Source organism: Pelophylax lessonae, assembly GCF_965119305.1.
Source record: "Pelophylax lessonae genome assembly, chromosome: 7".
In the NCBI taxonomy this organism is placed as follows: Eukaryota; Metazoa; Chordata; class Amphibia; order Anura; family Ranidae; genus Pelophylax; species Pelophylax lessonae.
The window spans coordinates 18,314,823-18,336,612 of NC_138774.1; positions in this window are offsets into that span (position 1 = coordinate 18,314,823).

The following is a 21,790-nucleotide window of genomic DNA, read 5'->3' on the forward strand; positions in this document are numbered from 1 at the left end:
AGGGAGAATGACAGGCGGCTTGTTTACATTAGCCGCCTGACTTTCTCCCTCTCCCCCGACGATCGCCGAGTGACCGGCGGACATCGGGTCCACCGGTCACACGCGCGGGGGGGTCCGTGACCACGCGGGAGCGCGCCTCCGGCGGCGCGCGCTCGCTCCCCAGAGCCTCACAGGCTAGCGACGTAGACCTACGTCTCTCTGCCTGTGAGGGGCTGACTGCCGCAGTAAATATACTGTGAGCAGTCGGCAAGCGGTTAACGGGCGCTAGAACATATGTAGCGTCCCTGTTGCCCTAGCAACATCGGGGACATGCGCAGAGCTGACCGAGCGGCTCTAGCGCAATCCCACGGACACAGGGACTGGACGCAGAGACACTTGTACTTTATATAGTAAGATTAACCACTTGAGAAATTGGCCCAACTTTTTTATTTATTTATTTATTTTTTTCAGTTCTGCACATTATATCTTTTGGGTTTTGTAGCCTACCAAATGCAGGAAGATGTGACTGTAATGCAACAACAAAAAATGACCACTTTTTTTTCTTTTTGAATAATTGTTTTCAAAGTTAGAAGAAAAAAAAAAAATATATTAACATATGAACTAGTTCTGGACCGGAAGGATTTTCCCCCCTTAACCACTTTACCACCGGAGGATTTTGCTGTCTTCCGTCCAGGCCACTTTTTGCGATTCGGCGCTGTGCGACTTTAACTGACAATTGCGCGGTCGTGCGACGCCGTACCCAAACAAAATTTACGTCCTTTTTTTCCCACAAACAGAGCTTTCTTTTGGTGGTATTTGATCACCTGTGCGATTTTTACTTTTTGCGCTATAAACAAAAAAAGAGTGTTTATTTTGAAAAAATAACAATATTTTTCACATTTTTTTATATGAAATTCCCCCCAAAAAAAATGTAAAAATCTAATTTTTTTTAAATTTTTGGCCAATTTGTTTTATGCTACCTATGTTTACTAAAAAAAATCGCAATAAGCATATTTTGATTGGTTTGCGCAAAAGTTATTGCGTTTACTAACTAAGGGAAAGATTTCTGTCATTTTTGGTGTTTTTTTTTTTAACGCGTAATGGCGGCGATCTGCGATTTTTTTTGCGGGACTGCGACATTGCGGCGGACAGATCGGACCCTTGACTGACATTTTTGACACTTTTGGGGGTACCAGTGACATTTCTACAGTAATCAGTGCTATATATATGGCAGGGAAGGGGTTAATTTTATTGGAGAGGGAGGGGTTAATGTATGCCTGGTGCTTACTGACGTGTGGGGGGGGAGGTGACTGTGTGACAGAAGGACAGATCGGATGTCCAGCTATGCTGAACACTCCGATCTGTCAGTCCCTGTCACTATGGAGATCCGTCCGCTGTGTTTACACACAGCGGGCGGATCTCCAGACTCGATCCCCGACGATCGGGGCAGAGCAGCGGCGATCGCCGCTGCTCCTCCCCTGGCCCGACTCCCGCTGTGAATGAACACAGCGGGAGCGAGCCTCCGGCGGCGCGCGAGCGCCGCCCACAAGGGGCGGAGTCCAGCGACGTAGGTCTAAGTCACTGGACGGGATCGCGGCACTTTGCCGCAGTAGCCTCAATGTGAGTGGGGCTAAAGTGGTTAATGACGAGGCCATTTTTTGCGATTCGGCACTGCGTTATTTTAACAGACAATTACGCGGTCGTGTGGCGCTGTACCCAAATAAAATTGATGTTCTTTTTTCCCCACAAATAGAGCTTTCTTTTGGTGGTATTTGATCACCTCTGCGATTTTATTTTTTGTGCTATTAACAAAAAATAGCGACAATTCTAAAAAAAAAAAAAAAAAATAATAATATTTTTTACTTTCTGCTATATAGCATTCTCAATAAAAAAAAATGTAAAAATCTAATTTTTTCATCATTTTAGGCCAATTTGTATTCTGCTACATATTTTTGGCAAAACAAATCAGAATTCGGCACTGCTTTATTTTAACGGACAATTGCGCGGCCGTGTGACTCTTTACCTAGTTAAAACTGATGTCCTTTTTTTCCCCCACAAATAGAGCTTTCTTTTGGTGATATTTGATCCCCCTGTGTGATTTTTAATATTTGCGATATAAACAAAAAAAAGAGACAAATCTGAAAAAAAAAAAAAAAAAACAATATTTTTCACATTCTGCTGTATAACATTCCCAATAAAAAAAATAAAAAAAATATAAAATCAAGTTTTTTTTACATTTTAGGCCAATTTGTTTTCTGCTACATATGGACACTTCAGTCTCTGATAATCTAAAATGCAAAAGCTCCTTAACCACTTTTGGACCGGAAGGATTTGCCCCCTTAACGACCAGGCCATTTTTTGCGATTCAGCACTGCGTTACTTTAACTGACAATTGCGCGGCCGTGTGACTCTCTACCTAAATAAAACTGATGTCCTTTTTTTCCCACAAACAGAGCTTTCTTTTGGTGGTATTTGATCACTTCTGCAATTTTTCTTTTTTTTGCGCTATAAACAAAAAAAGAGCGACAAATCTGAAAAAAAAAAAAAAAAAACATTACATTCTGCTATATAACATTCCCCCCAAAAAAAAATTAAAAATCAAATTTTAACTTTTTGGGAATGATTTATTAAAAAATGTTTTTCAAATGTCAAAAAAAAAATTAAAAATCTAATTTTAACATTTTAGGCCAATTGGTTTTCTGCTACATATTTTTGGTAAAAAAAAAAAAAAAATCGCAATAAGCGTATTTTGATTGGTTTGCGCAAAAGTTATCGCGTCTACAAACTACGGGAAAGATTTATGTCATTTTTATTGTTTTTTTTTTTTTTTTTTTACTAGTAATGGCGGCGATCCTGCGATTTTTAGCAGGACTGCGACATTGCGGCGCACAGATTGGACCCCTAACTGACATTTTTGACACTTTTGGGGGGGACCAGTGACATTACTACAGTAATCAGTGCTATAAATATGCACTGTTACTGTAAAAATGACACTGGCAGTGAAGGGGTTAACACTGTGGGTGATCAAGGGGTTAAATGTGAGCCTAGGGGAGTGATTCTAACTGTATGGGGACGTGGCTCGTGAAATGATCACAGAGACATGTGATCCTATATAGAAGGATCACAGGTGCTCTGTGATCATTTCAGAGAGAAGAACGGTCAGCTGTGTTTACAACAGCCGACCGTCCTTCTCTCTCAGCGGGGAGCGATCGTGGGTGTCCGGCAGCAATCGGAGTCCCCGCTGCCCCCTAGCAGCAGGCGCGCGACTGACGTAGGGCTTCGTTGGTACGCACAGGAGGGGCTGCCTGCCGCAGTATATCTGCGGCGGGCGGTCCGGAACAGGTTAAAGTGTGGCATCATTGGGAAGCAGGGATGTAATATAATGTAAGAGTTCATTTGTTTCTTTTTTTTTTAAATAATGATACTTTTGAACTGAGGTTTATGTGTAGCTGTGAGGCTGTCACTTTAAGCAAAGTAATTAAAAGTGTTTTGTGATTATAAGGACTGTGGTCCCTGCACTCTATATGGTACTTATTTCTGACCTCTGGGGTTTTTTGCGTTACATACTGTATTTCTGACCCCTGTGTTCTGTGCATTATCTAACTGTGCTCTGTGTCTTTCATACTGCTGACCCCTGCACCCTGTGCTCTGCGTTACGTACTTCTGAACTCTGTGCCCTGTGTGTTACTTCTAAGTCCTGGTTACTCCTGATCCCTGTGCTCTGTGTAATTCATAATCACGACTAGGGATGATCGAACGGTTCGGGTCAACCATCGGTTCGACCCGAACATTGACTGTTCGAAATTTGGCCGAATTCCAAACTTTTTGCGGAAAAAGTTCGGAATTCGGCAACCAGAACCGACCAAATTGCAATGGGACAGGAACTGGGCTTTAAAAGCCCGTGATTGGACCAGAAACATCAGTAAAAGCCGATTGAGGGGGTAGGAGGATGCTAGGAATGTGATTGGAGTGACTAGGGGGTCCAGAGGCCAATCAGTAGTGAATACGCCCCCCAGTATATAAGATAGCCCCGCCAAATCTCTAGCACTGTAATACAGGGCTGTGGAAGAGAGTGGAAGCAGTCCTGTTACTCCTGCTTCAAAAGTGTCATTTAGCAATTATTAGTGTGAGGAAAGGGATATCTAGGGTACTATTTTCCACTATAGTTAGATTCAAAAATCTAGTTTCTGTAGGGAAAGTGTTAAGTGTCAGGGTAACCGTAATGTAGTTTAGGGTGAACTGACTCTGACTGCTATGGCAGGGTGACCAAACCCTTCCATGTCAGGGTGACCGCCATAAGTAAAAGATAATTTTTCTTAGAATTTTTAGTAGAGCAGGGTAGTGGCTCCGCTCCTTTCACACCTGGGTGTTTTTGTTTCAGGCGTTTATTGGGCTTTTTTGTGGACGTCTTTGGAGGCAGGCATGACATCTGAACTTCTGTGTAGGGGTATAAATACACACACACAGATATGTATATATACACGTACACAGATATAGGTGTGAAAGCAGCGGAACCCCATCCATCCACTAATGAAATTATTTGCAGGCATAGGGCTCCGCTCCTATCACACCTATATCTGTGTATGTGTGTATATATATATATATATATATATATATATATATATATATATATATATATGTGTGTGTGTATATATATACCCCTATACAGAAGTTCAGATGTTGTGCCTGCCTCCAAAGACGCCCAAAAAATGCCCAATAAACGCCTGCAACAACACACCTGGGCGTATTTGATGCACACGTTTATTGGGCATTTTTTGGGCGTCTTTGGAGGCAGGCATGACATCTGAACTTCTGTGTAGGGGTATATATACACACACACATATATTTATTTATACACATACACACATATAGGTGTGATGGGAGCGGAGCCACATCCCTGCGCTAATAAAAATTCTAAGAAAAATTATCATTTTTTTTCTGGTTCTGGACATGCTACAGAGCTGAAACTTCACATGTACACTTTATAGACCCCCCAGACACTAAATCCAAAGAAATCTCTTTTTTTTTTTTCAATAATTTTTTCAATAATTGGCTCTCTATCAAAAACGACAATTTTTAAGAACTTTTTTTGTGTGATTAATAGTCCCTGGGGCATGACCCAGAACCCTAGGCACTTTTTAGGGGCATTTATTGGGTTTTAGGGCTTCAAAATTGTATTTTTTGATTGCAGAAGTTCGGATCCCATTGATTTCAATGGGGTTCTGGAATCCAGACCCGAACTTTCGGGAAGTTCGGGTGTTCTGGAACTTTTCAAAAGTTCGATCATCCCTAATCACGACCCCTGCACTCTGTGCACTACATATTTCTGAACTCTGTGCTCTGTGCTTTACTCCTAACCCCAGTACTCTGTGCATTACTTACTCCTGACCCTGCACTCTGTGCATTACTTACTCCTGACCCCTAAGGTCTTTGCATTGTGTACTCTGAATCATGTGCTCTGTGCATTACTTCTAAATACTGCACCCTGTGTACTACCTACTCCTGATCCCTATGCTCTGTGTGCTTCATAATCCTGAACCATGCACTCTGTGCATTACATTATCCTGTCCCTGCACTCTTTGTGTTATGTACAGTACTTCTGAGCTCTGTGCATTACTTGCACTCTATGCACTACTTACTCCTGACCCATGCGCTCTGTACATTACTTACTTCTGGCCCCTGCCCTCTGTACATTACTAACTTCTGGCCCCTGCCCTATGTACATTACCAAATACTGGCACCTGCCCTCTGTAGATTAACAAATTCTGGCCCCTGCCCTCTGTACATTACTAACTTCTGGCCCCTGCCCTCTGTACATTACTTACTTCTGGCCCCTGCCCTCTGTACATTGACAAATCCTGGCCCCTGCCCTCTGTACATTACTAACTTCTGGCCCCTGCCCTCTGTACATTACTTACTTCTGGCCCCTGCCCTCTGTACATTACCAAATTCTGGCCCCTGCCCTCTGTACATTAACAAATTCTGGACCCTGCCCTCTGTACATTACTTACTTCTGGCCCCTGCCCTCTGTACATTAACAAATTCTGGCCCCTGCCCTCTGTACATTACCAAATTCTGGCCCCTGCCCTCTGTACATTACTAACTTCTGGCCCCTGCCCTCTGTACATTACTTACTTCTGGCCCCTGCCCTCTGTACATTAACAAATTCTGGCCCCTGCCCTCTGTACATTACCAAATTCTGGCCCCTGCCCTCTGTACATTACTAACTTCTGGCCCCTGCCCTCTGTACATTACTTACTTCTGGCCCCTGCCCTCTGTACATTACCAAATTCTGGCCCCTGCCCTCTGTACATTAACAAATTCTGGCCCTTGCCCTCTGTACATTACTTACTTCTGGCCCCTGCCCTCTGTACATTAACAAATTCTGGCCCCTGCCCTCTGTACATTAACAAATTCTGGCCCCTGCCCTCTGTACATTACCAACTTCTGGCCCCTGCCCTCTGTACATTACTTCTGGCCCCTGCCCTCTGTACATTACTAACTTCTGGCCCCTGCCCTCTGTACATTACTAACTTCTGGCCCCTGCGCTTTGTGCATTAATTACTGCTGACCCCTTCACTGTGCCTTGCTTACTTCTGACCCCTGTGCTCAGTATGTTACTTACTCCTGACCCCTGTACTCTGTGTGTTAGTTACTCCCGACCCCTGTGCTCTGTGTGTTACTTACTCCCAACCCTGTACTCAGTGTGTTACTTACTCCTGACCCCCGTGCTCTGTGCGTTATTTACTCCTGACCCCTGTGCTCTGTGTGTTACGTACTCCTGACCCCTGTGCTCTCTCTGTTACTTACTCCTGATCCCTGCGCTCTGTGCATTACTAAATCCTGACCCCCTCCACTGTGCATTTCTTACTCCTGACCCCTGCTCTCTGTGCGTTACTTACTCCTGACCCCTGTGCTCTGTGTTTCTTACTCCTGATCCCTGTGCTCTGTGTTTCTTACTCCTGACCCCTGTGCTCTGTGCGATACTTACTCCTGACCCCTGTGCTGATCCCTGCACCCCTACTCCTGACCCGTGTTTTCTGTGCAATACTTACTCCTGAGCCCTGTGCTGTGAGGGATACTTACACTGGATCCCTGTGCTCTGTGTGTTTCATAATCCTGACCCCTACACTCTGTGCATTAAATACTCCTGACCCTGTACTCTGTGCATTACTTACTCCTGACCCTGCACTCTGTGCTGAACTTACTCCTGACCCTGTACTCTGTGCATTACTTACTTCTGGCCCCTGCCCTCTGTACATTACTTACTTCTGGCCCCTGCCCTCTGTACATCACCAAATTCTGGCCCCTGCCCTCTGTACATTAACAAATTCTGGCCCTTGCCCTCTGTACATTACTTACTTCTGGCCCCTGCCCTCTGTACATTAACAAATTCTGGCCCCTGCCCTCTGTACATTACTTACTTCTGGCCCCTGCCCTCTGTACATCACCAAATTCTGGCCCCTGCCCTCTGTACATTAACAAATTCTGGCCCCTGCCCTCTGTACATTACCAACTTCTGGCCCCTGCCCTCTGTACATTACTTCTGGCCCCTGCCCTCTGTACATTACTAACTTCTGGCCCCTGCCCTCTGTACATTAACAAATTCTGGACCCTGCCCTCTGTACATTACTTACTTCTGGCCCCTGCCCTCTGTACATTACTAACTTCTGGCCCCTGCCCTCTGTACATTAACAAATTCTGGACCCTGCCCTCTGTACATTACTTACTTCTGGCCCCTGCCCTCTGTACATTAACAAATTCTGGCCCCTGCCCTCTGTAAATTACCAAATTCTGGCCCCTGCCCTCTGTACATTACTAACTTCTGGCCCCTGCCCTCTGTACATTACTTACTTCTGGCCCCTGCCCTCTGTACATTACCAAATTCTGGCCCCTGCCCTCTGTACATTAACAAATTCTGGCCCTTGCCCTCTGTACATTACTTACTTCTGGCCCCTGCCCTCTGTACATTAACAAATTCTGGCCCCTGCCCTCTGTACATTAACAAATTCTGGCCACTGCCCTCTGTACATTACCAACTTCTGGCCCCTGCCCTCTGTACATTACTTCTGGCCCCTGCCCTCTGTACATTACTAACTTCTGGCCCCTGCCCTCTGTACATTACTAACTTCTGGCCCCTGCGCTTTGTGCATTAATTACTCCTGACCCCTTCACTGTGCCTTGCTTACTTCTGACCCCTGTGCTCAGTATGTTACTTACTCCTGACCCCTGTACTCTGTGTGTTAGTTACTCCCGACCCCTGTGCTCTGTGTGTTACTTACTCCCAAACCTGTACTCAGTGTGTTACTTACTCCTGACCCCTGTGCTCTGTGCGTTATTTACTCCTGACCCCTGTGCTCTGTGTGTTACGTACTCCTGACCCCTGTGCTCTCTCTGTTACTTACTCCTGATCCCTGCGCTCTGTGCATTACTAAATCCTGACCCCCTCCACTGTGCATTTCTTACTCCTGACCCCTGCTCTCTGTGCGTTACTTACTCCTGACCCCTGTGCTCTGTGTTTCTTACTCCTGATCCCTGTGCTCTGTGTTTCTTACTCCTGACCCCTGTGCTCTGTGCGATACTTACTCCTGACCCCTGTGCTGATCCCTGCACTCCTACTCCTGACCCGTGTTTTCTGTGCAATACTTACTCCTGAGCCCTGTGCTGTGAGGGATACTTACACTGGATCCCTGTGCTCTGTGTGTTTCATAATCCTGACCCCTACACTCTGTGCATTAAATACTCCTGACCCTGTACTCTGTGCATTACTTACTCCTGACCCTGCACTCTGTGCTGAACTTACTCCTGACCCTGTACTCTGTGCATTACTTACTTCTGGCCCCTGCCCTCTGTACATTACTTACTTCTGGCCCCTGCCCTCTGTACATCACCAAATTCTGGCCCCTGCCCTCTGTACATTAACAAATTCTGGCCCTTGCCCTCTGTACATTACTTACTTCTGGCCCCTGCCCTCTGTACAGTAACAAATTCTGGCCCCTGCCCTCTGTACATTAACAAATTCTGGCCCCTGCCCTCTGTACATTACCAACTTCTGGCCCCTGCCCTCTGTACATTACTTCTGGCCCCTGCCCTCTGTACATTACTAACTTCTGGCCCCTGCCCTCTGTACATTAACAAATTCTGGACCCTGCCCTCTGTACATTACTTACTTCTGGCCCCTGCCCTCTGTACATTACTAACTTCTGGCCCCTGCCCTCTGTACATTAACAAATTCTGGACCCTGCCCTCTGTACATTACTTACTTCTGGCCCCTGCCCTCTGTACATTAACAAATTCTGGCCCCTGCCCTCTGTACATTACCAAATTCTGGCCCCTGCCCTCTGTACATTACTAACTTCTGGCCCCTGCCCTCTGTACATTACTTACTTCTGGCCCCTGCCCTCTGTACATTACCAAATTCTGGCCCCTGCCCTCTGTACATTAACAAATTCTGGCCCTTGCCCTCTGTACATTACTTACTTCTGGCCCCTGCCCTCTGTACATTAACAAATTCTGGCCCCTGCCCTCTGTACATTAACAAATTCTGGCCACTGCCCTCTGTACATTACCAACTTCTGGCCCCTACCCTCTGTACATTACTTCTGGCCCCTGCCCTCTGTACATTACTAACTTCTGGCCCCTGCCCTCTGTACATTACTAACTTCTGGCCCCTGCGCTTTGTGCATTAATTACTCCTGACCCCTTCACTGTGCCTTGCTTACTTCTGACCCCTGTGCTCAGTATGTTACTTACTCCTGACCCCTGTACTCTGTGTGTTAGTTACTCCCGACCCCTGTGCTCTGTGTGTTACTTACTCCCAAACCTGTACTCAGTGTGTTACTTACTCCTGACCCCCGTGCTCTGTGCATTATTTACTCCTGACCCCTGTGCTCTGTGTGTTACGTACTCCTGACCCCTGTGCTCTCTCTGTTACTTACTCCTGATCCCTGCGCTCTGTGCATTACTAAATCCTGACCCCCTCCACTGTGAATTTCTTACTCCTGACCCCTGCTCTCTGTGCGTTACTTACTCCTGACCCCTGTGCTCTGTGTTTCTTACTCCTGATCCCTGTGCTCTGTGTTTCTTACTCCTGACCCCTGTGCTCTGTGCGATACTTACTCCTGACCCCTGTGCTGATCCCTGCACTCCTACTCCTGACCCGTGTTTTCTGTGCAATACTTACTCCTGAGCCCTGTGCTGTGAGGGATACTTACACTGGATCCCTGTGCTCTGTGTGTTTCATAATCCTGACCCCTACACTCTGTGCATTAAATACTCCTGACCCTGTACTCTGTGCATTACTTACTCCTGACCCTGCACTCTGTGCTGAACTTACTCCTGACCCTGTACTCTGTGCATTACTTACTCCTGACCCTGCACTCTGTGCATTACTTACTCCTGACCCTGCACTCTTTACATTATGTACTCTGAACTGTGTGCTCTGTGCATTACTTCTAAATCCTGCACTATGTGTGCTACCCTCTCCCGTTCCCTGGTCTCTTTGCGTTACTTACTCCCGATCCCTATGCTCTCTGTGCTTCATAATCCTGAACCCTGCACTCTGTGCATTACATCATCCTGACCCTAAAGTACTACTCATTTCCAGCACTGATGGACAAATGGTAATAATAGCACAAAAGTAGATGATGGTCTAAAGCAGAGGTGGGGAACCTTTTTTATGCCAAGGGCCATTTGAGTATTTATAAAATCCTTTGGGGGCCGTACAAAATGATCAACTTAACTGGCTGGTACTGCTGGTGGGTACAGCTGGCTGGTACTGCTGGCTCAGGCTGGTACTGCTGGCTGGTACTGCGCTGTAGGTACTGCTGGCTGGTACTGCTGTGGGTACTGCTGACTCTGGCTGGTACTGCTGTGGGTACTGCTGGCTCTGGCTGGTACTGCTGTGGGTACTGCTGGTTCTGCTGTGGGTACTGCTGGCTCTGGCTGGTACTGCTGGCTCTGGCTGGTACTGCTGTAGGTACTGCTGGCTCTGGCTGGTATTGTTGTGAGTACTGCTGGCTCTGTCTGGTACCGCTGTGGGTACTGCTGGTTCTGGCTGGTACTGCTGTGGGTACTGCTGGCTCTGGCTGGTACTGCTGGTTCTGGCTGGTACTGCTGGCTCTTGCTGGTACTGCTGTGTGTGCTGCTGGTGGGAAATGCTGGCTAGGAGAAGTGTAGCGTGCAGCGGCGCCGCACTGGAGGAAGAGGTGATGTTTCCTGTATTAGTCACAGGTGGAGTGCATTTGATATCACTCCGCCTGTGAGTCACTCAGACTGTCAGAACGGAGCAGGAACTATACAGGGAGTGCAGAATTATAAGCCAAATTAGTATTTTGACCACATCATCCTCTTTATGCATGTTGTCTTACTCCAAGCTGTATAGGCTCGAAAGCTTACTACCAATTAAGCATATTAGGTGATGTGCATCTCATGTGTGTAATGAGAAGGGGTGTGGTCTAATGACATCAACACCCTATATCAGGTGTGCATAATTATTAGGCAACTTCCTTTCCTTGGGCAAAATGGGTCAAAAGAAGGACTTGACAGGCTCAGAAAAGTCAAAAATAGTGAGATATCTTGCAGAGGGATGCAGCACTCTTAAAATTGCAAAGCTTCTGAAGCGTGATCATCGAACAATCAAGCATTTCATTCAAAATAGTCAACAGGGTCGCAAGAATCGTGTGGAAAAACCAAGGCGCAAAATAACAGCCCATGAACTGAGAAAAGTCAAGCGTGCAGCTGCCAAGATGCCACTTGCCACACGGTTTGGCCATATTTCAGAGCTGCAACATCACTGGAGTGCCCAAAAGCACAAGGTGTGCAATACTCAGAGACATGGCCAAGATAAGAAAGGCTGAAAGACGACCACCACTGAACAAGACACACAAGCTGAAACATCAAGACTGGGCCAAGAAATATCTCAAGACTGATCTTTCAAAGGTTTTATTGACTGATGAAATGAGAGTGAGTCTTGATGGGCCAGATGGATGGGCCCATGGCTGGATTGGTAAAGGGCAGAGAGCTCCAGTCCGACTCAGACGCCAGCAAGGTGGAGGTGGAGTACTGGTTTGGGCTGGTATCATCAAAGATGAGCTTGTGGGGCCTTTTCGGGTTGAGGATGGAGTCGAGCTCAACTCCCAGTCCTACTGCCAGTTTCTGGAAGACACCTTCTTCAAGCAGTGGTACAGGAAGAAGTCTGCATCCTTCAAGAAAAACATGATTTTCATGCAGGACAATGCTCCATCACACGCGTCCAACTACTCCACAGCGTGGCTGGCAAGAAAGGGTATAAAAGAAGAAAAGATAATGACATGGCCTCCTTGTTCACCTGATCTGAACCCCATTGAGAACCTGTGGTCCATCATCAAATGTGAGATTTACAAGGAGGGAAAACAGTACACCTCTCTGAACAGTGTCTGGGAGGCTGTGGTTGCTGCTGCACGCAATGTTGATGGTGAACAGATCAAAACACTGACAGAATCCATGGATGGCAGGCTTTTGAGTGTCCTTGGAAAGAAAGGTGGCTATATTGGTCACTGATTTGTTTTTGTTTTGTTTTTGAATGTCAGAAATGTATATTTGTGAATGTTGAGATGTTATATTGGTTTCACTGGTAAAAAAAAATAATTGAAATGGGTATACTGTATATTTGATTTTTGTTAAGTTGCCTAATAATTATGCACAGTAATAGTCACCTGCACACACAGATATCCCCCTAAAATAGCTAAAACTAAAAACAAACTAAAAACTACTTCCAGAAATAGTCAGCTTTGATATTAATGAGTTTTTGGGTTCATTGAGAACATGGTTGTTGTTCAATAATAAAATTAATCCTCAAAAATACTCATTTGCCTAATAATTCTGCACTCCCTGTATAGGAAGCATCGGCTCCGTTCTGACAGATCAGCTGAGAGACACAGACTCACACGGGGGCCGGACCAGATGAGTTTTTCGGTGCCGCATACGGCCCACGGGCCGTAGGTTCCCCACCCCTGGTCTAAAGGATAAAGGGAATGGATTAAACTTGCTTCCAAAAGTCTGGTAACAAAAATTTTATTGCATGAATAAAACCATAGCTAACCACTTCTGGACCGGAAGGATTTGCCCCCTTAATGACCAGGCCATTTTATGTGGCCATTTTATGTGATTCGGCACTGCCTTACTTACAATTGCGCGGTCGTGCAATGCTGTACCCAAATAAAATTGATGTCCTTTTTTCCCCACAAATAAAGCTTTCTTTTGGTGGTATTTGATCACCTCTATGATTTTAATTTTTTGCGTGTAGCACCCTCCTAGGTAGGTGCTAGGTAAAAGCATTTATTGCTCCTTCTGCTTATCAGGGGAGCCTGATCTATTAGGTTGCATGCTACATGTTTCCAGGTGTGATTCACTGGGTCTGAGGGAGTATCCCCACTGTATCCAATGAGTGAGCTTGTTGGACAGTGGAGGAAACCCAGCCAGTGACACATTGGCTTTTGTGGGAGTCCCAATGGGAGGGCATTCTTGCAATGCATCCTGGGATTGCTCATAAAAGCCGAGGGGACATGTGACAGGGTGTCTTTGGCGGGAAGCAGAGTCCCAGGAGGAGGTGGACAGCTGTCTCTCCTCCCGCTGTGTATGAGGAAGGTGGTCTTAGGCAGTCGGCCTAGTGAACCAGGTGTGGAGCTGAGCTGCAGAGGATCCAGTGAAGCTGACGGTGGAGCTGCTGGCAGAGTCTCTCGGGAAAAACAGTGTCCGTGAGTACCAAGGGACTTGCCAAAAGGTCTGCCCTGTGAAGGGAGTCCACTCCAGCGAAGTCAGGGGATCAGGGGGCCAGCTCAAACAGAGAAAGTTACAGTAAAGGGGGTGCCGTGTAGAACCCTGAAGAATAGGGACAAAGGGGGTGCCTAGTTGGGCCCTGAAGAGCGATTCACAGAGAAATACAAGTCCATTAAATTCTTCTTCACTACTAGTGACAAGGTGAAGCAGCGGCCTTGCCGCACTCAGCTATATCTAGACGTCCCAGCAAATTGTGCATAGTTCATTCAGGTTGGAGTGTCCCACTCATCCCTTCTCCAATCCAAGTTCTCAAATAAAACCACAAAAAAAACAAAACCCCTGGACTGTTTCTTGACTGAGCCAAGCACTTTAAAGATGCTAAACTGTTGTGTTGTTGCTATGGGTAACCCAGGGGAACCTGTAACCAGCAGCTCCCATGGGAGTAGTGCTACATGCGCTATAAACAAAAAAAGAGCGACAATTCTGAAAAAAAAAAAGGTATATTTTTCACTTTCTGTTATACAATATTCCCAAAAAAAAAAAAATTCAAAATGAAAATTTTTCAACATTTTAGGCCAAATTGTATTCTGTTACATATTTTTGGTAAAAAAAATCCCAATAAGCGTGTATTGCTTGGTTTGCGCAAAAGTTATTGCGTCTACAAACTAGGGGAAAGATTTCTGTCATTTTAATTTGGTTTTAGTTTTTTTTTATTAGTAATGGCTGCGATCTGTGATTTTTAGCGGGACTGCGCTATTGTGGCAGACAGATCGGACCCCTGACTGACATTTTTGACACTTTTGGGGTGACCAGTGACATTACTACAGTAATCAGTGCTAAAAATATTCACTGTTACTGTAATAATGACACTGGCAGGGAAGGGGTTAACACCAGGGGCGATCAAAGGGTTAAATGCATCCCTAGGGGGTGCCTTCTAACTGTGTGGGGGATGGACTTGCTGCATGAACACAGAGACCTGTGTTCCTAAATAAGAGGAACACAGCATCCCTGTGTTCATCACTGACAGAACAGCGGTGACCACCATTCTGTCTCCACGGGGAGCGATTGCGGGTGCCCGGCGGCAGTCGTGGCCACCGGACCCACTGATCAGCTCCCCCTGTGGTGAATGGGCGTGCGTGCATGCGTGCGCCCCCGTGACGCAATGTACAGGACAGAGCTGACCTACCACTGTAAAACTACGGCAGCTGGTTGGCAAGTGGTAAAAGTCTTGGCTAACAAGAAATGGAGGGTGAGATGGAAGTCAATGAACAATACCAGCCGGGGGAGCCTCAGGATGGCAGCCGCAGGGTGGCAGCCGATGGATGCAAAAACACCAGAGCCCAGTCACTGGAAGGCAGCCTTGGGAACACCAAGTGGATGGCTGCTCTATGTGCCGGCCCCCGGAGATGACGTCATCGGCAGCGCCGTGTGAATGGGGAGATGTGAACAGCCGAGCTCAGCAACACAGGAGGAGCGCCCGCTTGTCCAATGAGATAACGCGTTTCAAAGCTACCAGCTTCTATGTCAAATCCAGTGGCACAAATAAATTGGCAATAAAGTGGTTGTAAACCTCAGATATGAAATATGAATAAAGAGTATCCCTCTATAGTGTGTACTTGTCTCAATCCAGAGCACTAAGTGTCATTTCTGTCTGCTGCTTCCTTCCTCTGTTATCTGCATTGCATGAGTCACTTCTGATAAGTTTTTCTGACACCAAGAGAAAAATGGTGACAGGGGAGGGACCTCTAAATGATTGACAGCCTCAGATCTGCTCCTGTGTGCAGTGTGGAGGGGGGTGTGTCAATTCCAAGAGTAAAAAGGTGACAGGGGAGGGAACTACAACACACAGCCAGTGATGGGCAGCTTTCCCTCCAATCAGCTCTCAGAGCTCTCCTCATTGATCTCTGCAGAGTGTGACTTCAGCTCTCCGCCCCCTTTTCTCAGTAGCTCTGACAAGCTTTAAACATTCAGCACTTTTAACGGTTGTAGAGAAGAGAAGACTTTAGATAAACAGGTACAGGGGGGGGGGAGGAGAGGGAGGAGGGGTGGTTGACACTGTGGCATCATGTGAGATGGTGGGGGCACCACAAGGAGATTGGGGAGAGGGGATTTTTGTTGGATGGGGGTATTTGGAGTGGAGGAGGGGCAGGGGGTAAGTATTGTACTAGGAAAGAAAATATATGTGGGGGTGCTTTAGGTTGGTGATGATTTAGGGGGATTTGTGTTTGGAGGGGGGATGGGGAAGAAGGTTTGTGTTAGGATGGGGGGGATTTGAGGGGAACTTGTGTTGGGAGGGGGGGTTTGAGGGGAACATGTGTTCTACGAGGGGAGATTTGAGGGTAACTTTTGCTGGGAGGGGGGATTTGAGGGGAACTTGTGCTGGGAGGGGGGATTTGAGGGGAACTTGTGCTGGGAGGGGGGATTTGAGGGGAACTTGTGGTGGGAGGGGGGATTTGAGGGGAACTTGTGCTGGGTGGGGGGATTTGAGGGGAACTTGTGCTGGGAGGGGGATTTGAGGGGAACTTGTGTTCTACAAGGGGGGATTTGAGGGGAACTTGTGCTGGGAGGGGGATTTGAGGGGAAAGTGTGCTAGTAGGGGGGATTTGAGGGGAACTTGTGCTGGAAGGGGGGATTTGAGGGGAACTTGTGCTGGGAGGGGGATTTGAGGGGAACTTGTGCTGGGAGGGGGATTTGAGGGGAACTTGTGCTAGTAGGGGGGATTTGAGGGGAACTTGTGCTGAGAGGGGGGATTTGAGTGGAACTTGTGCTGGGAGGGGGGATTTGAGGGGAACTTGTGCTGGGAGGGGGGATTTGAAGGGAACTTGTGCTGAGAGAGTGGATTTGAGGGGGATTTGAGGGGAACTTGTGCTGAGAGGGGGGATTTGAGGGGAACTTGTGCTGGGATGGGGGGATTCGAGGGGAACTTGTGCTTGGAGGAGGGATTTGAGGGGAACTTGTGCTGAGAGGGGGATTTGTGGGGAACTTGTGCCGGGAGGAGGGATTTGAGGGGAACTTGTGCTGGGTGGGGGGATTTGAGGGGAACTTGTGCTGGGAGGGGGGATTTGAGGGGAACTTGTGGTGGGAGGGGGGATTTGAGGGGAACTTTCGCTGGGTGGGGAGATTTGAGGGGAACTTGTGCTGGGTGGGGAGATTTGAGGGGAACTTGTGCTGGGAGGGGGGATTTGAGGGGAACTTGTGCTGGGAGGGGGATTTGAGGGGAACTTGTGCTGGGAGGGGGATTTGAGGGGAACTTGTGCTGGGAGGGGGATTTGAGGGGAAAGTGTGCTAGTAGGGGGGAATTGAGGGGAACTTGTGCTGGAAGGGGGGATTTGAGGGGAACTTGTGCTGGAAGGGGGGATTTGAGGCGAACTTGTGCTGGGAGGGGGATTTGAGGGGAACTTGTGCTGGGAGGGGGATTTGAGGGGAACTTGTACTGGGAGGGGGATTTAAGGGGAACTTGTGCTGGGAGGGGGGGATTTGAGGGGAACTTGTGCTTGGAGGAGGGATTTGAGGGGAACTTGTGCTGAGAAGGGGATTTGAGGGGAACGTGTGCCGGGAGGAGGGATTTGAGGGGAACTTGTGCCGGGAGGAGGGATTTGAGGGGAACTTGTGTTGAGAAGGGGATTTGAGGGGAACTTGTGCTGAGAGAGTGGATTTGAGGGGGATTTGAGGGGAACTTGTGCTGGGAGGGGGGGATTTGAGGGGAACTTGTGCTTGGAGGAGGGATTTGAGGGGAACTTGTGCTGGGAGGGGGATTTGAGGGGAACTTGTGCCGGGAGGGGGGATTTGAGGGGAACTTGTGCCGGGAGGAGGGATTTGAGGGGAACTTGTGCTGAGAAGGGGATTTGAGGGGAATGTGTGCCGGGAGGAGGGATTTGAGGGGAACTTGTGCTGGGAGGAGGGATTTGAGGGGAACTTGTGCTGGAAGGGGGGATTTGAGGGGAACTTGTGCTGGGAGGGGGGATTTGAGGGGAACTTGTGCTGGGAGGGGGGATTTGAGGGGAACTTGTGCTGGGAGGGGGGATTTGAGGGGAACTTGTGCTGAGAGAGTGGATTTGAGGGGGATTTGAGGGGAACTTGTGCTGGGAGGGGGGGATTTGAGGGGAACTTGTGCTTGGAGGAGGGATTTGAGGGGAACTTGTGCTGAGAGGGGGATTTGAGGGGAACTTGTGCCGGGAGGAGGGATTTGAGGGGAACTTGTGCTGGGTGGAGGGATTTGAGGGGAACTTGTGCTGGGTGGAGGAACTGAGGGGAACTTGTGCTGGGAGGAGGGATTTAAAGGGGAACTTATGCTGGGAGGGGGGTTTTGAGGGGAACATGTGCTGGGAGGGGGGATTTGAGGGGAACTTGTGGTGGGAGGGGGGATTTGAGGGGAACTTGTGCCGGGAGGAGGGATTTGAGGGGAACTTGTGCTGAGAAGGGGATTTGAGGGGAACTTGTGCTGAGAGAGTGGATTTGAGGGGGATTTGAGGGGAACTTGTGCTGGGAGGGGGGGATTTGAGGGGAACTTGTGCTTGGAGGAGGGATTTGAGGGGAACTTGTGCTGAGAGGGGGATTTGAGGGGAACTTGTGCCGGGAGGAGGGATTTGAGGGGAACTTGTGCCGGGAGGAGGGATTTGAGGGGAACTTGTGCTGAGAAGGGGATTTGAGGGGAATGTGTGCCGGGAGGAGGGATTTGAGGGGAACTTGTGCTGGGAGGAGGGATTTGAGGGGAACTTGTGCTGGGAGGAGGGATTTGAGGGGAACTTGTGCTGGAAGGGGGGATTTGAGGGGAACTTGTGCTGGGAGGGGGGATTTGAGGGGAACTTGTGCTGGGAGGGGGGATTTGAGGGGAACTTGTACTGAGAGAGTGGATTTGAGGGGGATTTGAGGGGAACTTGTGCTGGGAGGGGGGGATTTGAGGGGAACTTGTGCTTGGAGGAGGGATTTGAGGGGAACTTGTGCTGAGAGGGGGATTTGAGGGGAACTTGTGCCGGGAGGAGGGATTTGAGGGGAACTTGTGCTGGGTGGAGGGATTTGAGGGGAACTTGTGCTGGGTGGAGGAACTGCGGGGAACTTGTGCTGGGAGGAGGGATTTAAAGGGGAACTTATGCTGGGAGGGGGGATTTGAGGGGAACATGTGCTGGGAGGGGGGATTTGAGGGGAACTTGTGGTGGGAGGGGGGATTTGAGGGGAACTCTTGCTCAGTGGAGAGATTTGAGGGGAACTTGTGCTGGGTGGGGAGATTTGAGGGGAACTTGTGCTGGGAGGGGGATTTGAGGGGAAAGTGTGCTGGTAGGGGGGATTTGAGGGGAACTTGTGCTTGGAGGAGGGATTTGAGGGGAACTTGTGCCGGGAGGGGGGATTTGAGGGGAACTTGTGCTGGGTGGGGAGATTTGAGGGGAACTTGTGCTGGGAGGGGGGATTTGACTGGAATTTGTGTTCTACAAGGGGAGATTTGGGGGGAACTTGTGCTTGGAGGGGGATTTGAGGGGAAAGTGTGCTGGGAGGGGGGATTTAAGGGGAATTTGTGCTGGTAGGGGGGATTTGAGGGGAACCTGTGCTGGGAGGGGGATTTGAGGGGAACTTGTGTTCTACAAGGGGGGATTTGAGGGGAACTTGTGCTGAGAGGGGCAATTTGAGGGGAACTTGTGCTGGGAGGGGGGGATTTGAGGGTAACTTGTGCTGGGAGGGGGGATTTGAAGGGAACTTGTGCTGGGAGGGGGGATTTGAAGGGAACTTGTACTGGGAGGGGGGGTTTGAGGGGAACTTGTGCTGGGAGGGGGGATTTGAGGGGAACTTGTGCTGGGAGAAGGGATTTGAGGGGAACTTGTGCTGGGAGGGGGAATTTGAGGGGAACTTGTGCTGGGAGGGGGGATTTGAGGGGAACTTGTGCTGGGAGGGGGATTTGAGGGGAACTTGTGCTGGGAGGGGGATTTGAGGGGAAAGTGTGCTAGTAGGGGGGAATTGAGGGGAACTTGTGCTGGAAGGGGGGATTTGAGGGGAACTTGTGCTGGAAGGGGGGATTTGAGGCGAACTTGTGCTGGGAGGGGGATTTGAGGGGAACTTGTGCTGGGAGGGGGATTTGAGGGGAACTTGTACTGGGAGGGGGATTTAAGGGGAACTTGTGCTGGGAGGGCGGGGGGTTTGAGGTGAACTTGTGCTTGGAGGAGGGATTTGAGGGGAACTTGTGCTGAGAAGGGGATTTGAGGGGAACGTGTGCCGGGAGGAGGGATTTGAGGGGAACTTGTGCCGGGAGGAGGGATTTGAGGGGAACTTGTGTTGAGAAGGGGATTTGAGGGGAACTTGTGCTGAGAGAGTGGATTTGAGGGGGATTTGAGGGGAACTTGTGCTGGGAGGGGGGGATTTGAGGGGAACTTGTGCTTGGAGGAGGGATTTGAGGGGAACTTGTGCTGGGAGGGGGATTTGAGGGGAACTTGTGCCGGGAGGGGGGATTTGAGGGGAACTTGTGCCGGGAGGAGGGATTTGAGGGGAACTTGTGCTGAGAAGGGGATTTGAGGGGAATGTGTGCCGGGAGGAGGGATTTGAGGGGAACTTGTGCTGGGAGGAGGGATTTGAGGGGAACTTGTGCTGGAAGGGGGGATTTGAGGGGAACTTGTGCTGGGAGGGGGGATTTGAGGGGAACTTGTGCTGGGAGGGGGGATTTGAGGGGAACTTGTGCTGGGAGGGGGGATTTGAGGGGAACTTGTGCTGAGAGAGTGGATTTGAGGGGGATTTGAGGGGAACTTGTGCTGGGAGGGGGGGATTTGAGGGGAACTTGTGCTTGGAGGAGGGATTTGAGGGGAACTTGTGCTGAGAGGGGGATTTGAGGGGAACTTGTGCCGGGAGGAGGGATTTGAGGGGAACTTGTGCTGGGTGGAGGGATTTGAGGGGAACTTGTGCTGGGTGGAGGAACTGAGGGGAACTTGTGCTGGGAGGAGGGATTTAAAGGGGAACTTATGCTGGGAGGGGGGTTTTGAGGGGAACATGTGCTGGGAGGGGGGATTTGAGGGGAACTTGTGGTGGGAGGGGGGATTTGAGGGGAACTTGTGCCGGGAGGAGGGATTTGAGGGGAACTTGTGCTGAGAAGGGGATTTGAGGGGAACTTGTGCTGAGAGAGTGGATTTGAGGGGGATTTGAGGGGAACTTGTGCTGGGAGGGGGGGATTTGAGGGGAACTTGTGCTTGGAGGAGGGATTTGAGGGGAACTTGTGCTGAGAGGGGGATTTGAGGGGAACTTGTGCCGGGAGGAGGGATTTGAGGGGAACTTGTGCCGGGAGGAGGGATTTGAGGGGAACTTGTGCTGAGAAGGGGATTTGAGGGGAATGTGTGCCGGGAGGAGGGATTTGAGGGGAACTTGTGCTGGGAGGAGGGATTTGAGGGGAACTTGTGCTGGGAGGAGGGATTTGAGGGGAACTTGTGCTGGAAGGGGGGATTTGAGGGGAACTTGTGCTGGGAGGGGGGATTTGAGGGGAACTTGTGCTGGGAGGGGGGATTTGAGGGGAACTTGTACTGAGAGAGTGGATTTGAGGGGGATTTGAGGGGAACTTGTGCTGGGAGGGGGGGATTTGAGGGGAACTTGTGCTTGGAGGAGGGATTTGAGGGGAACTTGTGCTGAGAGGGGGATTTGAGGGGAACTTGTGCCGGGAGGAGGGATTTGAGGGGAACTTGTGCTGGGTGGAGGGATTTGAGGGGAACTTGTGCTGAGAGGGGGATTTGAGGGGAACTTGTGCCGGGAGGAGGGATTTGAGGGGAACTTGTGCTGGGTGGAGGGATTTGAGGGGAACTTGTGCTGGGTGGAGGAACTGAGGGGAACTTGTGCTGGGAGGAGGGATTTAAAGGGGAACTTATGCTGGGAGGGGGGATTTGAGGGGAACATGTGCTGGGAGGGGGGATTTGAGGGGAACTTGTGGTGGGAGGGGGGATTTGAGGGGAACTTGTGCCGGGAGGAGGGATTTGAGGGGAACTTGTGCTGAGAAGGGGATTTGAGGGGAACTTGTGCTGAGAGAGTGGATTTGAGGGGGATTTGAGGGGAACTTGTGCTGGGAGGGGGGGATTTGAGGGGAACTTGTGCT